The sequence below is a fragment of the Peromyscus maniculatus genome, chromosome 16 (assembly GCF_049852395.1).
Source record: "Peromyscus maniculatus bairdii isolate BWxNUB_F1_BW_parent chromosome 16, HU_Pman_BW_mat_3.1, whole genome shotgun sequence".
Taxonomy (NCBI): Eukaryota; Metazoa; Chordata; class Mammalia; order Rodentia; family Cricetidae; genus Peromyscus; species Peromyscus maniculatus.
The window spans coordinates 28449295-28475126 of record NC_134867.1 but is presented as its reverse complement, the minus strand read 5'-3'; the positions used below and the strand labels follow the sequence as shown (position 1 = coordinate 28475126).

Sequence of the window (25832 nt, the reverse complement as noted above, 5' to 3'; positions counted from 1 at the left end):
TTGAATGACATTAAGTAGTTGTATATCTTTCCATAAAGATATACAATTATTCCAGTGGCAATGTTGAAAAAGCAATCCCTATAGCACCACTTCCTTCCACTACAGGGTCTCTGCACCACTGAGTCCTTGCAACTTTGAGTTTCAAATCAATGTCTATCTTTAAAAATCTCCTGAGCACACATGCTCAATGTTACTCTTGACTTTGTTATTTCTAATAATCTGCATATCTAATCAAACATTAATAAAAAGAAGTCTCCTGATAATTAAAGCTTCACAATAGTAGTTAATTTTTCAAAGTATAGAATTTTATAGGTTTCGAACCTGTTAAGTTTAACTTGGAAACTCTACATTCCTGTATACATTTCATAAGCAGTAGTTATTTATCAATGTAGTTAAAAGCCTTCTAAAATGGTTACTGGGAATATATTTTAACATATTTTGTGAGATTGATCTTAAGTTCTTAATTATTTCATGTATTTCAGTTATTTGTGAATTCCTCTGTGTGTACATGATATACACTTACATGCATGAGTGTGTGTGTGTGTGTGTGTGTGTGTGTGTGTGTGTGTGTGTGTGTGTGTACATATGTAGAGACCAAAGTAGAACTTTGGATCTTTTTCTCTATGACTGTCCATCACATTGCCTTGAAACAGAGTTCCTAAAACTTGACATTTTAGATGGGCCAGTTGCCCAGCAAAACTTCAGGATCCACCAGTGTGCATGGCACATCAAGTATTTTATTATATGTGAGCTCTGTGGACTTGAACTCAGAACCCTCTCATATGTAAATCCTAGCTTTGAATTTCTTATTTTCTGTGTTTAATGAGTAGGAGATGTGGAGTCCAGGAAACTGGAAAGGAGGCAGTAGGAGAGAGATGAATTAAAGGCGAGGGATTCTATAGTAGAGAAATAAGTAAAATATGAATAGAGAGGAGAAATACTAGGGGTAGAAATTTTTAAACAGGACAGGGATAGAAGAAGGGGAGAAAAGAAGGAGTGAGGTGGTTAAACAAATGAAAGGACTATGAAAAAGCCATATGGAGACCTACTAACTTGCAAGCCAGTGAAGCAGTAGAACTGAAGGACGTACTAGAACATATATGATATAAAAGGAGAGGTGGGTACTATGTTTCAGAAGAGATTGGATGGGGACTTGGGGGAGAAGGAGTAGAGGCTGGGTGAACCAAAACTAAGAATGTATATGAAAGCCTTATAGAAGTCCACTAGCTTATAAAATAATTACAAATACGACTAAAATAGCAGCAACCACAGCAAAAGATGTATGGATAGATGTACTCTGCATGAATGTCCGGGGCTGTTCCAAGGAGGTATGGGCTATTAAATAGGAATTTCAGTGGCAGCATGGGATACCTCCCTTTGAGTCATTGGTCAGGGAGGCCCAGAGGACTCCAAAATAACACAGGTTATTGTCATTGTTCCTGGTTGACCACCATCCCCTGATGGTAAGATCCTATGACTGAAGACAAAACACTGGTCGGAGGACGTAAAGGAATCAGTCTTGAACTGAGCAGCAAAGGCCCTCTATGTTTACAAGTTTTCATGGTGCCTGGAGGTACTATGCAGACCACTGTGGGAGAAAAGACATCAATGATCTGAACAGTGCTGAACCCTGCATGTTACAATATTGACTTTCTAGGCTAGATATGCTAACTTGTGCAATAGTGGGAAGAATGTAATCGATTTCTGATTGGGTCTCAAGCTTCTCCCACTGGAATGAATTTGTAGTTGGTCAAAAGCCCGTGTCTTGGCAAGTCATAAGCCAGAGGCAGGATTATTCCTATTTTGCTAGATAAATGGGTCTCCTAAATATTTAGGATTATATCCATATATCTGTGCTGCTATTAATTTTGGCCAGAAAAACATTTTAAAGTGGGCACTGGTTAATGCAGAAAACTCTTAACTGTTCAAAGTCCTTAGGATAAATGACTATGAATTCCCAGCCATAAATGTTACATCTCTATTGCATTAACCCCTGCCAAAGCTTAGGGGATATCACAGAAGAAGGGGTGAAAAATGTAAGAAGGTAGGTAGGAATGCTGTAAATTCTGGACCTGGCATGGCTATTGTACTCATGATGTCACAATAGGGTCCCAGGGGATAGATCTGCACGAGATCCAGCTATGAAAATTCCAGCATGGGCAGGGGGGGGGCATTGCAAGGCCTCAACCCCAGCTGAGAGATGGCTATTGGGGAGAGAGAGTTTTCTTCCGAGATGTGGACAATAGTATTTTCTACTCTCTAGTGGGTGGCCCCAGACTTATGGGCGTATGACAGGACAACTGGGGGCTCAATGGGATATTAAAAAAATTAACAAGATAAAGCTGCAAGAAGGTCATGTGGGAAGCATCTGGGCTTTGGAAGTAAATAGAGAAAGGGAAAAATGGGACAGATGTGTTCAAAATATATTACACTCATGTGACTTTAAGAACAAATAATAAAATTTACTCCAAAAAATGGTCGAGTTAAAAAAGAGAAGTTTGTAATATTGTAAAGTATTTATAGGTTTCTATTTTTTCTTCCAAGTTCTGATAGTTTTTGCTTTTATTTGAAGCCCTGATATTGATATATAATTTTATGTCCTCCTTATAAAATGTCACTCTTCAATCCTCGAGAAATTATTATAGTAAGAATTACCTTAGAGTTTATAGTGTAAATCTTTAATTCATCGTATATTATCTTCAAATGACTTTGTTTTGCACCTACTATAAAAACAACAGAACATTTTTCTGGGTTAATTTCTACCCTTTGCGTAATAATTGCAACATTTTACTTGCAATAAAAATTATATTTCTCAATATATTGCTATGGTTTGTGCTTTAAACACCTATTTCTGAAAAAATAAGAAAAAAGCTTATGTAGGTACTGTTACTGATATTTCAGAGTAACTTTCTACAAATCCCCACTTTTTCTTTTTCGAGACTCTTCACCCTGGGTTTCAACCATGTGAATTTTAGCTGGTCACTGTATGGATCCCTTGCTTCATTTCTACACTGGGAAAGACCAGGACACTCATTTGTGTTTCATCTTTTTATACTTCAACAGATTAATTTTTTTGCTTGCTCTTTTCTCTTGGACAAAGGCAAATGTGCTCTATGAACATTTCCCAATTAGTAGTGGCTAAAAAAGTCTGTTGTTTAGAAAAATCAAAGTAGATATATCATTATCTTTATCCCTATCTATGAACTAGAAATGAAGTGTATAGAATATTTCAGCCATCATAGAAATATTCTAAGACTATGTGGATATCAAAGATAAAGTCTGTGAATAAAATTTATGCTTAAAAGGGAGTAAGGTGAATCTATTCATCGTGATGGAAAGCTAAAGTCAGAAACATCAGGACAGACCAGAAGCTGCCTGGCCTAGTAGTCTGTTAAAGTTATTATTTGTCCATCATATCATCCCAAAATTAAAGCCACAATAATTATCTGACAGTCTTACTATTTCTGTGATTCAGTAATTCAATAAAGCGTTAGGAACAATTCTGCAGTAATTAAGTCTCATGAATTTTAGTCAGACGATACTGGGAGCTAGCACAGATAGGAGTGGAAGTAAATGGACATTGAAGAATCTAGCATTTTAGTAAACATCAGGTTCCCTTTGCACGGTTTGTCAACATGGGCTGATGTGAACTTTTGAAAGAATGGCAGGATCGGGCATATCAGCTGTGTTGTGTTAGGCTTGACAGCTTCAAGCTGATTTTTTTTCCCATAGAGCAAGGTAGAAAATGTAACATCCTTTGTGAACTAGTCTCAGAAGCCAGACACTTCTATTATATTTCATTGCTCAGAATGATTATAATAGCTGTCCACAGTCAAAAACAGAAGCACTGGGTCCTTATCTCCATAGAACTTGTGTGAGGGACATGTGATTGGAAAAATACCGTGCATATCTTTGAAAAATATGATCTGTCATGCAGTCTCATAAAGGGAGACGTTTTAAGTGAATTTAAATGGTCATTAGCTAATTATTACAAAGAGTCTTGTTAAGTGAGCACTGAAAAAAAATGACCACTGTAGTTCACCACTAACATCCATGAACACTTTGAACTTTAACAGTTCTGTTAGCCACACAAGAATTAAAATAACAGGTGACAGACAAAATGATTAAACTGAGGAAAGTATGATGTTATTTCTGTGACTAAGTCACCACTATGTATAACAGAATTTTCTCCACATTCCTTCCCACACTTCTTTCCTTTGGTTTTGTTTGTTTGTTTGTTTGGACTTTTTGCTAAAAGCCACCCAAATAGGTGTTAGGTGGTTGAGAATTTCCATCTGGATTGTGAGTAATGGAGAACATCTGTCATAAACCTGTGGTTTTTTGTTTCTGTTAGAGAAAAAAAACTTATTTATGTCTGTTGCTAGTTTTTACTGGATAATGAATTTCTTATAGATTTTCTATATTAACATTCTAACCAGATATGTGATGTGTAAATATCTTCTCTGTGTGCACATTTTTGTCACATCAAAAATAATCATTGTGAATTTCAGTCTCAGGGCAATGCTTTATTTCATTTTCTTCTCTTTTTTTTTTTACTTTATTAAAATACTGAGTTTATTTCACATGTATATTTGTCTCTTTACCATTTCCACATCTGACCACCACTATTACTATGTCCTATCATAACATTCCATACATACTTAAAACCAAGTAAAACATGGAGTTCCATAATTGAAAACTAAATAGGCATTTCAGACAACACGTTCTTGGCAATGGAACCTGGACAACATTTATCAAACACATTAGGGAAAGTTCTCATTTTGCATTATAAAATGGACAGCCAGATATATCAACTGTTGTTACAGGAATTAAGTAAGGCGGAATATTTCAAACTGTTTAAATGTTTTCTTAGACTTCCTCCACTGCCAGAGATCTTGAACGGCCTCCTGGTCAGTCATCCGGAAGCAATTCTTCACATAATTAATGAACTTGGCTTCCACTTTGAGAAGAGAAGCACTTCTTTCCTCACTTGTTTGCATTTTTGCCTTAATGTCATCCACAGAACTAGCTCCTTCTGGTGTTTTAGGAGTTCCTTTTCCTGTTCTTTGAAAGACTCTTGACCCTTTGATCTTGGTGTTGGTGGTTTTAAGTCTTTTCCATTTTGGTTTGATTTTTGTGCATTTTTGGCTGGGGTATCTCATACAGATTTCTTCGCTGGAACTTTTTATTCAGGTTCCTCATCATCAAAATCATCATCATCTTCATAATCTTCGTCAAGTTTTACTTTTTTCTGCGGAACCTTGTTACCACCTCCAGGAGCAGATCGTTTTCCCGACATACTTAAGAGTTTTACATCCTCCTCACCTTCATCTTCGGACTCTGCATCTTCCTCTATAGCTACTAGGTGCTACCCACTGATGTGCACAGGCCCTGAACCACGCTTCAACCTTAAGACCACAGGTGGTGTAATTTCAAAGCCCCCAAGAGAAACTGTTGGTTGTACAGACATTTTCAAAGTTGCCAGTGTTACTTTAATTCGACTGCCTTCATAGTTCATTGCTACTGCCTCTACGATGTGTAATTCGTCTTTTGCCCCTGCCCCTAAACTAACCATTCTTAGTGATAACTGGTGCTCATTCTCATCATTATCCACCTTAAAGTAATAATACATGTCAGCTTTTAGTTCACAACCGAAAAGGTAGTTCTGAGGCCTGAGAGGGCTCATGTCCATGTGCATCGAGTCTTCCATGAGGTTGTGGCGCGCACTTTGGTGTAAGAGAAGCCGGACAGAGGAAACTGCCTACTGCTCCTCAGAACAGACACGAAGGACAGAATCACACCAGCACTTTATTTCATTTTCTTGTAAGTGTTTTGTGTTTTCTCTTCTTGTTTAGATCTTTAATACAGTTTTCTCCATAATATTCTTAAAGCTGTTACCTTTTCCCTGTTGCACAGTTTTGGGTACCTTTGCTCAAAATTAGTTGACTAAATATGAATGGATTTATTTCCTACTTGGTAAATATAAGTTGGGTAAGTATGGATGGTACTCAAAAAAAAAAAACCAAAAAAAAAGGAAAGAAGGAAGAAAAAGAAAAATAGAACCTCTAAATAATCAATCAGTGAAACTAATGTCACTAAGTGTTATCTATACTTCCATGCTTATTTCAGCATTGTTCACAATACCCAAGATACCAAAACAACCTAAGTATCTGTTGATGGATGAATGTAAAATGACATTGTGGTATTTAACACAGTGAACTATTATTGAGCCTAAAAGGAAGAGAATTTGCACAATATACATAAACTTGCAAGAAACTCTGCTAAATAAAGCCAGTCAGACACATATTGTAACCTGCTACACGATCTGACATTTATGCAGAATCTATAAACTGCTGAATCCCTAGAAGCAGAAAGTAGAACCAACGTTTTAAGGAACAGAGAAGGAAGAATGGAAGAAATGAAAAGGTGTTGGACAAATGATAAGAAGTTGCTGCTAGAGGAGCCACAGGAATTATGGTGAACTCCATGGGCCATGCTGGGCTGCCCCAGCCCTCACTGATCCTGGAATATCTGACCCTGCCCATTGCTGGCCACTGCAACAGGAGAGTTGGACTTGACCCTCATGAGAGAGCTGCCTCTCCCTCCCCCGCACCTGCCCTTCCTGCCCTCAGGAGAGATGGTCCCACTCCTGATCACTGTGTGAAAAAGCTGGCCCCGATGGCATAGGCCTAGGAGAACTGTCTCTGGCCCTCCAAGGAGTGGGGTGGCCCGGATTGAGAAGCTCAGCTACCACCAGACCAACATCTTGGACCTTAGGTGGGCCCACCCTAACATCTACCCCATCAAGGACCTGCTGGAGTTCGTGAAGGTACTGATCCTGCATAACAATATCCTCAGTATCTCCATGACTCAGAGCAACAGCAGGATATCCTAGAGGAGTTTTGGTAGGGTCCAGTGATGATGGTGTGCTAGAGGCCTTGAACCAGACGAATGACTCATTACAATAAATATTTGAGGGTGGGGCTGACTGGATGAAAGAATATACTGCCTGACACACTGCAGCTCCTAATTCCACTAGGACAAATGAAGAGGTGCTGGAGAGGTGGGAAAGAGAGGTGGTTTTTTGTTTTGTTTTGTTTTTAATTAATTTTGGGTTTTTTGGGGGGTGGATCAGGATTGGGGTGCATGATGCAAAATTCCCAAAGAATCAATAAAGAACTATGCTATAAAATATAAAAAAAAAATCAAAACAAAAAATCATTAGCCTTCATATGCTTAAATGACAAATGAAGTGAAGAAAATATAATCGGTGATAAACTACCTTTCACAATAGTGCCACCAAAATATCCTGGGGTAACACTAACCAAGAAAATGAAAAGACTTGTTAATAAAAACCTTTAAAGAAGAAATTGAAGAAGATATCAGAAGATGGAAAGCAAGCACATGGTCATGGATCAGAACTAATATAGTAAAATTGGCCATCCTACCAAAAGCCACAGATTCAATGCAACCCCATCAAACTTCTAACACAACTCTTCATAGAACTTGAAAGGACAGTTTTCAGCACACACATACACACACACACACACACACACACACACACACACACACACACACACACACACACCAATAACAACAACAACAAAACAAGGATAGATAAAACAATCCTGAATGATAGAAGAGCTGCTGGATATCTCAGCATCACTGATCTCAAATTGTGCTTCAGAGCCATAGTAATAAAAAGCAACATAGTATTGACATAAAAATAGACATTCTGATCAATGGAACTGAACTAAAGATCCAGATGTAAGTCTACACAACCATGGACACCTATTATTTTAAAAAGAAGCCATCAAAAATACACACTGGAGAAATGACAACATCTTCAACAAATGGTGCCAGTCAAACTGGATGACTGCATATAGAAAAATGAAAATAGATGCATACTTATCACTCAATTAGAAAAAACTCAACTACAAATGGACCAAAGACCTCAACATAAACTGTACACACTGAATATGACAGAAGAGGATAGTCTTTAACTCCTTGGCACAGGAAAAGACTTTCTGAACAGAACACCAATAGTATAGACACTAAGAACAACATGAACAAATAGGACCTCATGAAATTGAAGAGCTTCTGCATGTCGAAGGATACCATCATACAAACAAGAGTACAGAATGGGAAAATATTTTTATCAACTACACATCTGATAGGGGGTTAATAAAAACCAAAAAAGAAAGAAAAGAAAAAGAAACTGAACATCAAGCAAACAAATAATCAAATTAAAACATGGGGTACATCTAAACAGAATTTTCAAAAGAGGAAACACAAATGACTGAGAAGCACTCAAAGAAATGTTCAACAGCTTTAGTAATCAGGGAAATGAAGAAAAATCAAAACTACTTTGAAATTTCATGTCACATTAATCAGAATGGCCAAGATCAATAAAACAAATGACACCTCATTGTGGGAGTATTCGAGTAAGGAGAATATTCAACCACTGCTGGAGGGAATCCAAACAGATACAGCCACTGTGAAATTAGTGTGGTAGTTCCTCAGGAAGCTGAGATTCTGTCTACCTCAAGATCCAGCAATACCACTCTTGTGCATATACCCAAAGGATGCTCCAACTAGCTACAGACACATTTGCTCAACATGTTCCTTGCTGGCAGGTTGATCTCACTAGGAAAGAGAAGTCGACCAGATAGTTATGGATGGATGGGAGAGTGGAATAGGAGATCAAACAGGTGGACAGGCCTCAGGCATGTGACCTCAGCAGTGTCAGGCAGTGAAAGGAAACTTAAATATATTCTTTATTGAAAACCTTATACAGCAGGTATAATTACATATGTTTAACATTAAGGAGCTTACGTTTCATAAAGATTGTAAGTATCAACCAAGCTCACCTTGTTTAATGGAACTTATCTGTGACTAGTATTTTTTTATTTCAAAGCCCTGGAACCTCCTATCATACTTCAATACTAAAGATCAATGTTTGCATATTTTGTTCTTCTCTAGTATTTATCAGCTAATAATAGTAGCAGTGTTCTACTCAACGTGGAATGATTTTATACATAAATCTCAGTTTTAAATACTGCTTCATCACTGACTGTTGACAAAAGGCACAGGTGTGCATTAGCACTTGGCAACTGATCGAACCCTAACAGCAGAAATGTTTGGCATATTTAGATTTGAAAACATGAATTTAAGATCCAATGGTTTTTCTTCACTAGTTTGTAGGAGAGAGAGAGAGAGAGAGAGAGAGAGAGAGAGAGAGAGAGAGAGAGTGTGTGTGTGTGTGTGTGTGTGTGTGTGTGTGTGTGTGTGCACATTCATACCTCAGGGATTCTTTATTGTTTTAAAAATGATTTTCTTTTGTATGTCATGAAGTTGAACATTTGGGGACTTATTCAACCGTTTATAATAGGATCCAGAGGAACTTAAAGCAAGTATTGGATAGCCCCCAAATGATACTGTCTGTAGGAAAGGTCAGAACCTCACAGTGATTATCATCGAACCATAAAAGACAAACAAGCTCGCGCAGCTCTGCTACATCTTGGCTCAGTCCAATCCCAGCCCTGCTGAGAATAGTACATTGAAAAGGAGAGCTGACGCGGGCTGCAGGGAACTATTCTCACTGCCTACTTTTCTCCTTTCCTGTCACTGTTTTGGGTTTGGTTTTCCTTTATAGGAAAAGTCAAATATAAAAATAGATTCATTTACTAGTGAAACACAAACATGCTACCAAGCCAAATTTGAGTGTGGTAATATTTTTTTTTTTTATAAACTCAAAACAAAGACTAAGTAAAAATAAAAACACTTGATTTTCTGAGCTACCACATGTTAATAAGTTGGACAAGGTGGACAAGGTGGTATGACTCATAAGCCAATTTTGGCAGGGTATGCTGGGAGACATATATAAAGATGTTGACTTTTTTTTTTTTAAGAAAACCTCAATCTTTCTGTAGAAATATACTCCAACTTCCAATAATCTCTGTATTTTGGGCCCTAACAGTATTAAAATTATTTACTTTTTCTAACTTAGTGAAACAATATAAGAGGCCACAAGAAAGTAATCAGTATGTTCTATTCAGCAGTCATTATTTAAAAAGTACAACTTGTCTAGGCTCTAGGCCCAGGGGCACAACCAGTTGCAGGCTAGCAGGCAGGACTCCTGCAGGCAGGCCCAACTACTACCATCCCCCACTGAACCCTGTAACCTACAAGCCCAAATCCACCCCCTAAACCCACCCATCCATTGAGACCACAGCTACTCCCTGAAACATAGACTCTGCCAGCTCCACCTGGACAAAGAGCTCCAGTTGCAGGCCAGTAGGCAGGATTCCTGCAGGAAGGCCTCACTACCACCATCCCCCACCAGACTCTGTAACCTACAAAGCCCAATCCACCCTCCAAACTCACCCATCCTCCAAGAGCACAGCTACTCCCTGAGACACAGACTCCACCAGCTCTGATTGGACCAAGAGCTCTGATTGGACCAATAGTGGCTCCCTAAGACACAGACACCATTTGTACCAATTGGAGGAAGAGATAGGTAGATGCTAGTGCAAGAATACATTCAACAACATAAAAAGCAATATGGCACCACCAGAACCTAGTGGTCCTACCTCAGCAAGACCTGAACATCCCGAAGTAGAAGAAGCAGAAGAAATGACCTTAAAAATTACTTTAAGAAGATGATATAGGCCTTTAAAGAGAAAATAAAGAAATTCCCTTAAAGAAACTAAGGAAAAGACAAGCAAAAAAATTGAAGAAATCAATAAGCCCCTCAAAGAAAACCAAAACAAAAAGCAATCAAACAGGTGAAGGAAACAGTTCAAAAATCTGAAAATTGAAATAGAAACAATGAAGAAGGCACAGAGGGAATGCTGGAAGAAGAAAATCTGAGTAAATGAGCAGGAACTACAGATGTAAGCATAACCAACAGAATACAAGAGATGGAAGAAAGAATCTCTGACATGGAGGATACAATAAAGGAAATAGATTCATCAGTCAAAGAAAATACTGAAGATAAAAAAGTCATAACCCAAAATGTCCAGGAAATCTGGGACACCATGAAAAAGCCAAACATAAGAATAATAGGGATAGAAGAAGAAGAATACTAACTCAAAGGCACAGGAAATATATTCAATAAAAACATAGAAGAAAAATGTTCTCAACTTAAAGAAGGAAATCTTATGAAGATACAAGAAGCTTACAGAACACCAAATAGACTGGACCTAAAAATAAGGCCCCTTGCCACATAATAATCAAACCAACAAACATAAACAATAGAGAAAAAATATCAAGAGCTGCAAAGGAAAAAGGCCAAGAAACATATAAAGGCTGACACATCAGAATAACATCTGACTTCTCAATGGAGACTCTGAAAGCCAGAAGGTCTAGGACAGACGTAATGCAGATCCTTAGAGACCATGGATGCCAGCCCAGATTATTATACCCAGCAAAACTTTCAATCAACATAGATGGAGTAAACAAAATATTCAGTAATAAAACAAGATTTAAACAATACCTATCCACAAATCTAGTCCTATAGAAAGGACTAGGAGGAAAAAAAAATCCAACCCAAGGAAGTTAGATGCACCCATGAAAACACAGGCAGTAGATAATCCCAAACCAACAAATCCCAAAGAAAGGAAACACACAACACTACCACCAAAGAATAACAGGAATTAACAATCACTGGTCATTAATATTCCTTAATATTAGTGGACTTCATTTGCCTCTACAAAGACACAGGCTAGCAGAATGGATATGAAAACAGAATCCATCCTTCTGTTGCATACAGGAAACACACCTCAACTTCAAAGACAGACCTTACTCAGAGTAAAGGGCTTGAAAATGGCTTTCCACTCAAATGGACTTAAGAAGAAAGCTGGTACAGCTGTCCTAATAGCTAACAAAATAGACTTCAAACTAAAATTAATCAAAAGAGATCTATCCCTGGTACATGAGCTAGCTTTCTGGATTCCACTACCTTTGGTTGGACACATTGCTCACCCCCTGATAAGGTGGGGAGGGGCTTGGTCCTGCCTCAACTGAATGTACTAGGCTTTGCTGTCCCTCCATGGGAGAACTTACCCTGTTTGAGGAGGGCTTGGGGGAGGGGATCTGGAGGATAAATGAGGGGGTATCTGTGGTTGGTATGTGAAATGAATAAAAAAATTAAATTAAAAAATAAAAATTAAAAATAAAAAACTTAATGAGTCTTAGGCATAACAACAGAAAGTAAACTAAATAAATATAAATCACATTAATATTTGCATAATATTTGTTAAGATTATACAGTATTTGATCTGATTGAATACAATCTATCAAATCACAGAGTCATTTCACTTGGTCTATACTAGCTACATTATTTGCCTCTTGCTTCAATGTCTCCCATAATTCACTGATTTAAAACAACTTATACTAGGCCCTCTGCGTATGGGAAACAGTTGTGTAGCTTGGTCTGTTTGAGGGGCCCCTGACAAAGGGATCCTGGTCATGAGCTTGTGGGGTGGCTACCCACCAATTCCACAGTTCCCCAGAGTTTTCTTGAGTGGGAGTACCAAGAAATATTAGATAGAGGAATTTAGAGTGTGGAGATAAACAGATAGAAAATACAAGATAGCCTTGAGAGGGCCTAGAACCTATTCCAGTGAGCCCTGACTGTCTCTGGCCTAGGGTATTTATAGAAATGCCAAGGGGTGGAGCAAAAGACCTCCTCCCCCCAGCACAGCCAAATGCAGACCATTCCAGACACCTGCACTCAGGCCTGTGGTCCAATCATCCTCTCTATGCAGACCTGCTGGGTAAAGCCACGAGGAGCCTGAAAATGGGCTCCCACATGAGCTGGCTTTTGGAGCCCATTACCTGTGGTGGGTCTTCTTGCTCAGCCTTGATGCAGGGGAGAGCGGCTTGGACCTGCCTCAGCTGAATGTACCAGACTTTGCTGACTCCCCATGGGAGGCCTTACCGTTTCAGGGGGACGGGTGGATGGTGGGTGGGTAGAGGAAGGTTGGGGGGCAGCAGGAGGAAGGATGAGAGGGTGATCTGTAGTTGGTACATAAAATGAATAAAAGAATTTCTTAAATAAAAAAAAACCCAAACAACTTATACTTAAAGGAAATCAGAATGTATCAATCTAAAATACTGTATTTAGGTGCCTTAATTATTTTTAACAGAAAGTGACAAACACCAGGTGCAAGAAGCTGTCTTTGATCTGTCTTTCTTCCTAAAATTAGAATATAAATTTACCATGAGAAAAACGTCTTCCATGTACTGGAAAGAAAATAAAGTATTCTGAACTGATAAATAGGGAATTAATGTAAAGACGAATCCAAAAAAGGCAAATTTAATGCAATAACCCCTGTTTTTCACTATTTACACCCATATTTTTCTTGGTCACTTTCCCCAAATTTACTTTGATCCCAAACCCCATTTTCCTGTCTCTTGTCACATCCCAGCAGGATAGTCCTTTATTAAAAATGGTATGGTGTCGTAATTATAATTTTAAAAATAGAAAAAGGCAAAAGTGGTATGCATGCACCAAAGCTGGTCTTTTCTTCAGTATTGATTTATTTTCTATGCGTGTTTCTATATTCACATAAAAATAAAAATATCAGAAACAGATAAAAGTTATCAGTTTTCTTTCATTACTATGTCTTTGGTTAGCTCAATTGGTAGACCCTAATTGCAGAACTCAAGAGAGGAATGTAAAGGCCTTTGCTTCCCTCACTGTTATGTGCCAGGCATTAAGTTATTCACAGTTCATAATTAACATTATGGAATAAAGAGTATAGATTGGCTACTTTTGGCACATAATATTTTGATCTATCACTTCCATCTTTGTAATTAAATATGTCTTATTATTTAATTGTGTGTCTTAGGCAGGATATATTGGTCAGTAGATCTGATAACTGAGACTTTAAAAATTAGGCAATGAGTTTTATATGAATGATGAAATGATGGAAAGTTTTACATGAATGACAGACCATGTATTGTGGACTCACTCTGCCCACAATATATCTTTACCCTGTTATGCATCACATGTAATTGCAAGTGACTGGCCTCACTGGTCTGTAATAATAAGCAAAAGAACTAGAAACTCAGATACAGTTACATCCTTATCAAAGTTACTCTAGTCAGTAAAGCTAAGACTTAGGTTCAACACAAAGCAGTGAAGTTGATATTTTGGACACAGATGACGTCTAAGAAGTAACAAATGAGAAATTCTTTCATTGTAAAAGACTTCAGGTATTTCAGTTACAAATTTAACAAAAGCATATTAAGTTAATACACAGTCAAGTGAGGGTTTATCCACTAAAAATGGTCTATTTAGTTCTTTACATAAACCATATGTTAGAAGTGAAAATGATCATCTTGTGCCAGTGTCAAATTTAATATTCTTTTGGTCATTGTAGTTTTGTTTCCCATCATAGGAGTCAGAGTCAAGAGTATCGGAGAAGTCAAATGTAGATTGCTGGAAAGAACAGCAAGACAAATGAGCCACTTATGGGACATTTTCAAGGCTAATGAGGCCAAGGAAGAAAGACAGTGACTTTTTGGGTTTTGATAGAAGTAGTTACTGTCTGGCCCCTTAGATTGCATTAAAAAGATATTCACTGCTAAGCACAGAATCATAATGCTACCTAGGTATGCTAGGAAATATTTAGTAAAGACATTAATATTGTTGTTGTTGTTCTTAATCTATTTGGAGATCCCAGCCAAATGGCTTCTTTGCTCAATTTTATCCTCACAGTGTTTTATGTGCACTTCTATCCCACTGGAAAGAAGACAAAGCTAAAAAAAAAAAAGACAAATGAAGAAGAAACAGTAAAAATAGTCCATATACAAACATGCCCTCATCATTTGGCCAGACTCCAGGTTATCTTTGGGACCCTACAAAGCCATTTTATTAGCAATGTAGTTAGACAATCTGAAGCAATCTGGGGTAATGTTGAAACAATCAAGGAAAAGTGTTTGGCACACAGTCAATTGTTAATTGTTTTACTGTGCTGGTAATGAGCTTCTACACATGGTTCCTTTAACAATTTTACTTCCTGAGAAGCCTATGAGTTTTTATTCTCTTAAATATGAAATCACTCAAGTTTGATTATTTTCTTTGCTACTGAACTCATTCTCATGCATTTGTGCATGGAAACCATGAGTGATTTTAGGTTCTGCCTACATATAAACAAAAAAAAAAAACCCTCATTTTTAAAATCCTACCTTCACTCTTTCTAACAATCTCTATTCTTTCTAGCTATCTCTGTCTGAAAATCAAATGTGTTACCTTAACTGCACTTTGATGGGCAAATGCCTCTAAAAGACCGGGTTTCTAGGCAACCAAGCAGAGATTAAGGCCAAGACAAAAGAAATAGTTCTTTACTTCAACCGTCACAGTAAAAAGGATTCCTTCATAATGCATTAATGCCCACAGAACTGGCATAGTATTTGATTTAATTTTTCATACTCTATCATCAAAAACATTTCTTTTCAAATAACCATTTTCTCTGGTTATTGTTTGATTTTTTTCTTCCTCTTTTCTTTAAGCAATATGTTACTAATTTTAATGATCTTTAATTCACCCTAGTTTAAAAAGTAGTTTTTAAAAAAAATTCTGTTCCAGTCATTGCTGTCTGCTGTATGAACAGTATGTTCTGATAATCAGATTCAGAAACATCTTGGAAAAATGGAGAGTTTTTGCTGACAAGGCACTGTGTAACATTTATACAACTATGGGTATTATAAATACAGAAAAATCACAATCATTTTCAGTATTCCTCCTTTCCTTTATATGTTAAGGGTTTCTAAGAACTCACTATGACATAGTATAGGAAGATTATTGACAGACCTGGAAAGCACTTCAGGTAGAAACACATCGGGAATGTTGACAACTGTTTATAACAAAACAACATTTTATGCCATTTGCTGCTAAATGGTTGACTTCAGAGTCATGAACCTGTTGATTCCTGAAGGATCACATGGATTAATCTGGTCCATAGAAAGAATGCAGAACCTTACCACCAAAACTGTGTATGTACTTAGGTGACATGAAATTTTGCATTCAGTAATTTTTGTTTAGAACATTGAATGCATTTTTAACAGAAGCAAAACAGAGTTTATTCCCTGGCAGCAAACAGACCCAATTTATTCTAAGTATCCCATTAAACTACAATGACCAGTGCTTCTTAGCAACTTCAGTTTTTACTGGAATTAAAAAAAAATCTTATTGAAGAAACTGATTAGAGGAGTGTGACTTCTCAGTCACTGTTTCATTCAGCAGGAGATTAAGTCTAGACCATGAGATGAACATCAGTGATTTTACAATAATACAGATCAGTAAAAGCTAGGGTATAAGAAGCCTATAGCAGAGGAACATAAAGAAGCAGAGAAGAGTAAATGGAGATCACTTGCATTCATGAGGTTAAGTTTCTAAGGAATATGAGGGGCAGAATCTCATTACTTTGGACCAGCTTGTTCAAGAAGAAAACAGAAGTGGACAGAGATAATGGTAGTCACAGACGAGGAAGCAGAGAGTCAAATAGTGAATTCTGATCCCAGAAACACTAGTTAAAAGGAAAGCATTGAAGCAGGATTTTGCAAAGCTTGTAAGAAAGATGTAAAGCACCTTCAGAACATCTTTGATACAGACTGTATACTGTGGGAATTGTTCACATATGCAAAAGATGAAAGGCAGTCAAGAAAACCAACTCAAGTAATCCATTATTTCAGCATTGGAGAAAACGAGATTAAAAAGTTGCATCAATAGTTGGTACTGGAAGAACACATAGTTAGGGGAGGGTCTGAGAACCAGGGCACCTCATTATTGTGGACACAAAGGCAAAAATATCTTTCAGTTTCTGAATGAAGAAAACATATAAGTTGATACTGAACTCAAGGATATTTCTAGTGTATTACATGTGATATCAAGGCTATCTATATAATAATATGCATCTATGTATGCATGTATGTATTTCCTGTCCTGTGAACAGGTGTATATATTCTAACAAAAGCTGTACTGATCTCCATATTGTTCCATGGCATTGAGTATAAGAACACCTTTGGATTCCTAGCTGTCATCTCAGGTAAAGTCTGTTTATTCTGTTCAGATGAAGTAATTAATTTCTATTATTATCTTCTACTTTGATTTGGGGCCCATAACTTGTGTACTCAAAGACATCTCAGTTCACAGATTTGTTCCTCTTTATGTCTTCTACACCTTTGCTTTCTTTTGTCACTCCTGCATTCACACTGAAGCTCTTTCTAAAAGCTGTTATAGACAGTGTTGACATCCCCTCATCTTTACACTGGTGTATGCTTACTGTATCTTGATTATTTAGTTTGATGGATTTTTAAATCTAAATATGGCAAGTGACAACTGGTTGAAACCTTAGCCATTGAGTAGTACATTATAGGCTTCTGAGTCTTTTATATGCAGGCTTCTTTTGACATCACACCATTGAAGCAATCATGGCATTGTGTCATGACTGTTGAGTGGGAAAAAAGCTCTCCTTCTCCACTTAGCCTCTGTTGACTTCTAAGGATGTTGAGTGATGTACAGTTCCTCGTAACTGCTGAGGGTAGGAATTTGGATCTCATGAGATCTCTACTGATGCCATTTTGGCAGGTAGAGGGTGCTGTCTTATTATTATCCCTGATGGGTCAATTGTCACAAGGGTTGAGGTATGGAAACTGCCTCTTCACTGCTCAGTGGATATGAAGATGATGCGCCCCCCCACCCCCCGCTCCATGAACCTCTGGGTACCTGTGGGGTCCTGCCCCACCGGGAACTTAAGTCACGTGTGAAGAGGTGGCCTGGAACAGAGGAGAGGTAAGTGTGCTCTGCTCGCCAGTTCCCCAGCCTCCCTCTTACCAGGAGACAATCAGCCGCAGTGGAGAGTCAAGTCAAGCAAGAACTTGTATAAAAGAGGCAGTAAGCCTCTTTTATACCAGAAAACCTCAGAACCCTAGGAGGGGGTGAAGGAACCAACCAATCATTTTAAAGGTCACCCTATTTACAAGTTGTTTATGCCCTGACATCATCTCCTGATCTAACTTCCTTCCTCATCATTTGTCTCTAATCTCCATACAAACAACCCAGGCTAACTTCTTCTGGCACCATCCTTGTAGCTCATGTGTGCCCCATAGGTGCCCCTCTCAGGATTTGCTACTAAATTACATATTTCATGTTAGTAACTTGAACATATAGTTTAGGAGAGGAGACATTTTTCTCTTAGTATAATCTAGAAAAATGGTTGTTGTTTTGAATTTTGTGAAATAGGCAAAAAGAATGTGCAATTATCAGTAGTGACAGTTATGTGGCCTTGTGTGGAGAAAGAGGTTGTAAGACACTTGGCAACTTTCTGAATGCTTGCTTACATATAGTTTCCAGGAACTTTTTAGGAGCTCTCCTGTCGAACAATAGGAAAAATACATCTATCTTCCAAGAAATATGAGTCTTAATGCAAAGTAGCTGAAAACTCAACAGAGCTTCAAGGACAAGTGAAGCTACGACAGAAAAATCTAATGTGTGTCTTTAGGGTCTCCAAGGACAGGATGAGAAATTACCTTCCATATAAGAAACTTGCTAAAGAAGTAATTAAACTCCAAGCAAACCTTAATATCAATGAATATTAAAATCTATCCTTTTCTTAAAGCAACTTCTCTTCAAAGATCAATAATAGTGGAACTTTGAAGCCAGGCTAGTCATTATTTTTAATTAAAAATAAAAGGTACAAATGAGCAACACTAGAAATGAGAGAGGCAGAATCACTACAAATTCCAAAGCAAGAAAACGCAAAGAGGCTATTATAAAGTAACTTTATACCGCACATTCAAATACATGGATACAATGCACCAATTCATTAAAAGAAGCCGCCTGCCAAAACTCATTTTACAGTCATGAAAAACTGACCTGCACTGTAGGGAACAGTGCCTTCTATCTCTCCAGAAAAATTTTAATCAGAAAAATCTGAAAAGTGGCTTGTATTTTTTTTTTTGAGATACAGTTTCACTTTTAGCTCCAGAGTGCCAAGTGATTTATTATGTATCCCCGATCAGCGTTCCTCCCACCTAACCCTTCTGATTGTTGGGGTTACAAGTGGGAGTCACTCTGCCTCACTCAGAATTTAACAATTGATTGATGTTAACTGCATGCAGTGGAAGTCTCTAAATAAATTGTTGAATATATAAAGCCAGAATTTATTCAGCACCACCCTGTGGATGCCCATAACCAAGCCTATTGACTATAGTTCCTTCCCTAGGAACTGTATGGTGCAAAGAGAGAACTGAGTCCCAAAAGTCATCCATTGACATCCACAATATTTGCCATAGCATGTACACACACACACACACACACACACACACACACACACACACCATATATATATATATATATATATATATATATATATATATATATATATAAATAAATATTTTTCAAAAAAGTAATGGTTGTGGAAGCAGGGACAGAAGTAAAGCATCATAAAATAATATGCTGATATATTCAGCATTTATGGTTATTCATTAAATTGATCATGGTGATAGTTTTTGTTGTAAACATATAAAAACATTATACATTTAAATACACATGGTATATTTCTTGTTACACCTCAGCAAAACTTAAACAATCTATATTATTTACGTGTAATCATGCATTTAGATATACACATCCCCTTACTACACTGTGGTGGTACTAAAACTAAGAAAAAGGGTACAGGGTTACACTGAAACAGGGCATTTTCAACTTAATGAAGCAACTAGATTTCTCTCCCCCAAACTCTTTGATTGCTATTACATGGATTTCCCCCTTTCTCTTTTACTTAGATTTATCAGACCTGGTACTGTAGAATATAGTAATCATTAGTTATTTATATTTGAAACAGTTTTTCAGGTAGATTCTATTCAATTTCACTTGTGGGATTGTTAACTATTTTTATTTTGCTCTTTGACAATGTCATTCATTTACATACTGAATATTAGTCATTTTCATCCTTATTATTCTAGACCATCCCTTCTCTCCCACTGAAATTCTTTCTTTCAACAATTGCACTCCTATTTTGATCTTTTATTTATTTTATTTTATTTTTTACACTCTAATACAGTAGTTCTCAACCTGTGGGTCATAACCCCTCTGGGAGTCATAGGACCCTTTCACAAGGTTCATCATTGGAAATATCATGTGTTTGCATTATGATTCATAACAGTAGAAAAATTATAGTTATGAAGTAGCAACTAAAATAATGTTATGGTTGAGGGTCAACCATAACTTGAGGAACTGTATTAAAGGGCCATGGCATTAGGAAGGTTAATCTAAGATTAATGATATTTGTTTGTATGACCATGAGTGAGAGGTTATCTGCTAGAACCTGGACAGTATGTTGATGACTGCACCACTGAAGAATATGATGTCCTGTCCCTACACACCCACTACCTTTCCTTAACCCCTCAGTGAGAGTGAGGTTATTATGACTGCCGTCCTCAGTGCATGATGAAGTGGTGACTATTCCAGTCTTGTGCGAGGAAACCCCAACCGCAGCAACATCATGAGTACAATGTTCATGCCCTACGCAGAAGACACCTCTTTGCAGCATTCTTCTCCAACCTTAAGTTCTTTCTGTCTACTCCTATGTGACATTTCCTCATCCATGGAGGAAGGGACAACAACATCCAGTTTAGGGCTCAGTATCCCACAGCCACTTTTTCTCTGTACCGTGGCCAGATTTGCTTCTCTATATTAACACCATCCTCTGAGAAAAAGACGCTTCTGTGGTAAACGCCGAGAGTGGCATGGATTTTACATGGTTAGCACTGAGGGCCTAAGTCTTAAAGCCTATTTCTTTGTTTGTTTTTGTTCTTCAAGACAGGGTTTCTCTGTGTAGCTTTGTGCCTTTCCTGACTCTGCCTCCCAAGTGCTGGGATTAAAGGTGTGTGCCACCACTGCCTGGCTTTAGTTTCTAGATATTTTATTACTGAAAAGGAGAAATGAAGATCCAGAAGGGCTAGTGCCCAAGGTCACTAATAATCAAAAATCACTTTATAAAAAAAAAAAAGATCAGATTGTCTTAGGTCCCTCTAGATTCTGTAAATATTTTCAAATATATCTTGGGCACATGCTAAAGCAAACAATAAAGAACCCTGATGTGTGTGGAGGCAAAAAAAGAGCCACGAGCCACCAGAATGAATAAAATAATTACACTTGTGGGGCCTCTGGATGTTAGAGTGACCATGCACGGACTTTAAAATAGCTCAAGAATTCATCATTTCTGTAACAGATGAAATCTGAAACCAAAGAAGGACAGGCAGATTTAACAAGTACAAAAAAGTTCCAGAACTGAAAAATAAAATTAATAAACTTAGGACCTCACAAGATCAACAGCTCACCACGCAAAGATTAGTCAGGAGTTAATGAAGGGCAAGATCAGAATCACACTTGAAGTAAAAGAATGAAACAATGTATTTTCCTTATTTATTTGTAGTCCGTTTCTACCCACTGTAATATAGTCTCCAGGTTCCATGATTTCAAATTGCTGACTATTTTTTCCCTGGTGCTGGCAAATTTCTTAGCACGTAGTCCATAATCAATAGATATTTATTGGACAAAAATACATTTGTTTGGAACAATTCATTTTCATCATCATTATTTCCACAACAGTTTTGACAGAGTATGCACAGACTAAATGTGGTTGACTACACTAAACAACATTCAATAATAATGGCCAACTAGTGAGGGAAATGACAAGTTATTAGTAATGGGAAAAAGATAATTTTTTAATAAAAGATGATTGTAAGGATTCCATATATACATGTACACACACACACACACACACACACACACACACACTCACTCACTCACTCATAATGTAAACTAATAAATCCTCTAGAATTGTGATCTTCACCAGAAGCATGACTAATACACTGGGCAGACAGCTTGTCACGTGTGTTTCTATCCTGTAAGGGTAGGGTGATTTGTAACATCCCAATTTTTACACACTACGTGTTCATAGATATTTTAAGGAAAGACAACAAAAAAAGCCCTCTGATATTCATAAATACCCCCAGAAACATTTTGAGATACTGCTATGAGATAGTACTTATTTTGGATAAAGAATTACTTTCTGAACAGGACATGGTGTTTTAGCCAAAAGTAAAATCTGTTAAGTCTTGACTGCATTAAAATTTAAGAAATCTTGCTCATCAAAAAGCATCATTAAGAGAGTGGAGAGGCAGCTTCAGGGGAGAAAAAACAATTACAGCTACAGAACCAGCATAGAATCCAAAATGAGATTTTATAAAAATGCAATACAAATGACAGACATAAAAAAAATAGTCAGGAGTATTTGAACAACGAAAATATGCATTAGCCAAGAATATAAAAAGATTTCCAACATTATTACTAAATGGGAGGATGTAAATGCACACATATATAAAATGACAAGGTGGGGGAAACTTAACAAAAGAAATAGTGAACTATGGCAGAGAGGAAGGTCTGGTGAAGTATTCCCTAGAAATGAATGGATAGTAAACATTTTAGGTAGTGCCTGCTTTATGGTTTCTGTCTTAAGCACTGAGTTGTGCTTCTGTGCACCCAAATCAGCCATTGGCAGGGATAAATACACAAGTATGGCTGTGCTCACAAATGTCATTTAAAAAATGTAATTGGCTCACTGATTTTGGTTAGTGAGCCACGCTTGGTAGACTTCTGATAGAGAGCACCAGAATGCTTACAGATGGCCTGTAGGAGTGCGAATTTGTACAATAAATTCAGAAATGATTTGTTATTTTACAGTTGTATCACATACAAAGGGGTGGCTATTCTTCATTAACTTGATTAAGACTGAGAATCACCTAGAAGCACACACATACACACAAGCATATTTATAAGGAGACTTCCTGAGAGAACTAATATAGTGGACAATATTTGCACTAAGCGTAGGCTGAAACACACAGGGCTGGGATGTCTTCATAAAAAAATGCAGAAGGGAAGAGGTAGCTTACCCCTGCAGCCTCCCTCCCTCCCCTCCTCCCTCCCTCCCCTCCTCCCTCCCTCCCTCCCTCCCTCCCTCCCTCCCTCCCTCCCTCCCTCCCTCCCTCCCTCCCTCCCTCCCTCCCTCCCTCTGTCCTCCTTTCCGTTTTCATCCTCTCCCTTCCTCCTTCCTTGTTCCCATGCTATGAGCTACTCTCCCTTCCCTTCCCACTAGGATGGACTGAAATCTCTGTAACCAAGACCACAAATAAATTATTATCTAAGTTATTTTGCTCGGGTATTTTGTCCTAATGACACAACAAATAGGACATATTTCTTCTCAGTAATTTCATTCTTAGATTATGGACTCCCCAGAAATGCTCTTGGGAGACTGGCAACAGTGATTTGTGGGCATTAGTTTTCGTAATGAGATAATAGTATTATCTCTTATAACACTGGCAGCCAAAGGGATACACTTACTATAATGTGCTAAAATGAAATACTTTGGAGCAAAACAAAAACAAAAACAAAACCAAAAAAACAAAAAAAGAAGGGACCAATGGCTCAAATAATTATAACGATGTGAAAGAGGCTAGGCAAACCTACTTATATATGTTTTTCAAGTATAATTATTAGCCACACTATAATGTTCTACTAATTCTTGTCCAGTTTATAAGAAATACAAGTGAAAGAAAATAAATATTATCATAAAATTCAGGAAACTGGCATCAGGACTGGAAAAAGTGTATGGAAAAATCTGATACTCTACTATGTATATTTTTAAATAACTTTTTTTCATTTATTTTACAATCTGGCTGCAGTTTTGCATCCTCCCCTTTCTTTGCCCCTTCCCACACCCACTGCTGTTCCCACCCCCCATTTATGATCCTGATTGGGTTGACCTAAAACTTGCTTTGTTTTGTACATTTTCTCATTTGGGCTTCAGGAATACACTTTATGCTGAGGTAATTTTTTTTTTGAGACAAGGTTTCTCTGTGTAGCTTTGTGCCTTTCCTGGAACTTGATTTGTAGACCAGGCTGGTCTGGAACTCACAGAGATCTGCCTGCCTCTGCCTCCTGAGTGCTGGGATTAAAGGCGTGTGCCACCACCACCCAGCACGAGATAATTTTCTTTTCAACTTACCAAAATGTTGATATGTCTTTCTTTTATAAGGAAAGAGAAATAGATACAGATATCCATGTAAGGTAGATGCAGAAATACAAGTTAGGATACTTTATTATGAACAAGAATGTTGAGTATTGTAGCCAAGATCTCATTCATGGCATGCTCAGTAATTCTCTTCTCTTGTGACTGCATCAAATCACAAAGAGAAATTTACAAATAGAACACACATTCCCATTTTTTTCTACCATTATAAAATATTTTGGTCAATGTTTGAAGGAATTACTGATTCTGTCTTCAAAATATTTTATACCACTGAGTGCACACATCTTTCTAGTATACTGGTTTCCAACCCTCACTGCATATTACAATGAACAATTAAACCAAAAAAAAATCGTTGTTTGAATCTAGCTCAATTAATTAAATCCATTTTTCTTGAGGTATGGCTGGGGCATTAAAAACCCCTGAGGATGGTGTTATGTGCAGGATGTTTGAGAACCACTGACCTATCTGACATCCCTCAGAAGTTTGTATAATTAAGGTAGAAATGGCTCACCTGCCTCAGTATAATGATTTAGGGAGAAATATGTAACAGCCCAAGCAAATGGAACTGCCCTCATATAATCTCTGTTTTTAATACAGTTCTGAGAACACCATTTTTCAAATCTCACAAATTTCAAACATTTTTCTTTCTCCTTTCTGAATATTCCAATTCGACTCATGAAAATAGTGAAAAGGAAAGGTGAATTCATGGATCCACACACCAGCAATTTCTTCTGTAGCTGTTCTTCAGCATCCTGTGATTTAAATGAACTCAGCTCATAGCTTTGTTATGAAAATGCACCGTTTTGTTGCTATGGTTTGTTTGTTTTCAAAATGGAAACTTTCCCATTAATTGTAAATCAAAAATTGTTCAATATCTACTGCTTTTTCTTATTTCCCCCCTTTGTTTCATAAAGAAACCCTTTGTGTTGGTTGCATTTAGGCACACACAACGGGAGTCAGACCTTGACAAAAATGAACAGTTACATTTCTGGAATCCTATGCTTGTCTGCCTCTTGGCATCCAACTTAAATCTGTGCTCTACCCCATGAAAAGCTGCATCCTGTTGGACTCATGAGATGTCTCACCCAACAGGAACTGTAGCTTCGCAATATGACCTACTTACTATTGTCAACTTCTCTGAAATCCCTAAACCCTTAACTTTTAGATAACTTATTTTTTATTATTACGCATGTTTTTGCACATTGAAAAATATAATAAAATATTATAAGCAAAAACAAAAAGGAAAACATTGGAGTTGGACAAGATAAACAAACAGAAGGAAAAGAGCCTGAGAAGGCCCAAGAACCAGAGCCCCACTCCTTCACATATTCAGGAATATCATAAAAATACTAAACTGGAAGCCATAAAACACACCTAGAGGACCTGGTGTAGATCCATGCAGATCCTGTGAATGCTGCCTCAATCTCTGTGACTTCATGTGAGCTTTGCTCATATTGATTTAGAAGACCTTGTTTTTTTTTTTTTTTTTTTTTTTTTTTTTTTTTTTTTTGTGTGTGTGTGTGTGTGTGTGTGTTCTCCTTGCACTGGTTCTTGTACTCTTTCTGCCTTCTCTTCCAAGGGCTTCTCTGACCCCTGAGGGGAGGAATCTGGTAGAGACATCCCATTGAGGGCTGCGTGTTGAAGATCTCTCACTCTCTGCATAATGTCTGGCTGTGGGTTTCTGCATTTGTTTCAGCCTGCTGTAGGAGGAAGCTTCTCTGATGGTGG

General features: G+C 37.6%; 1 protein-coding gene and 1 pseudogene across 2 annotated transcripts in view; both read right to left on the bottom strand.

The window, feature by feature from the left end:
* Nkain2 (sodium/potassium transporting ATPase interacting 2) overlaps window positions 1–25832 on the bottom strand; it is a 1058393-nt gene that overhangs the window by 437580 nt on the left and 594981 nt on the right. The gene's annotated exons all lie outside the window — the stretch shown is intronic.
* LOC102905596 (nucleophosmin pseudogene) lies at window positions 4800–5710 on the bottom strand (annotated as a pseudogene).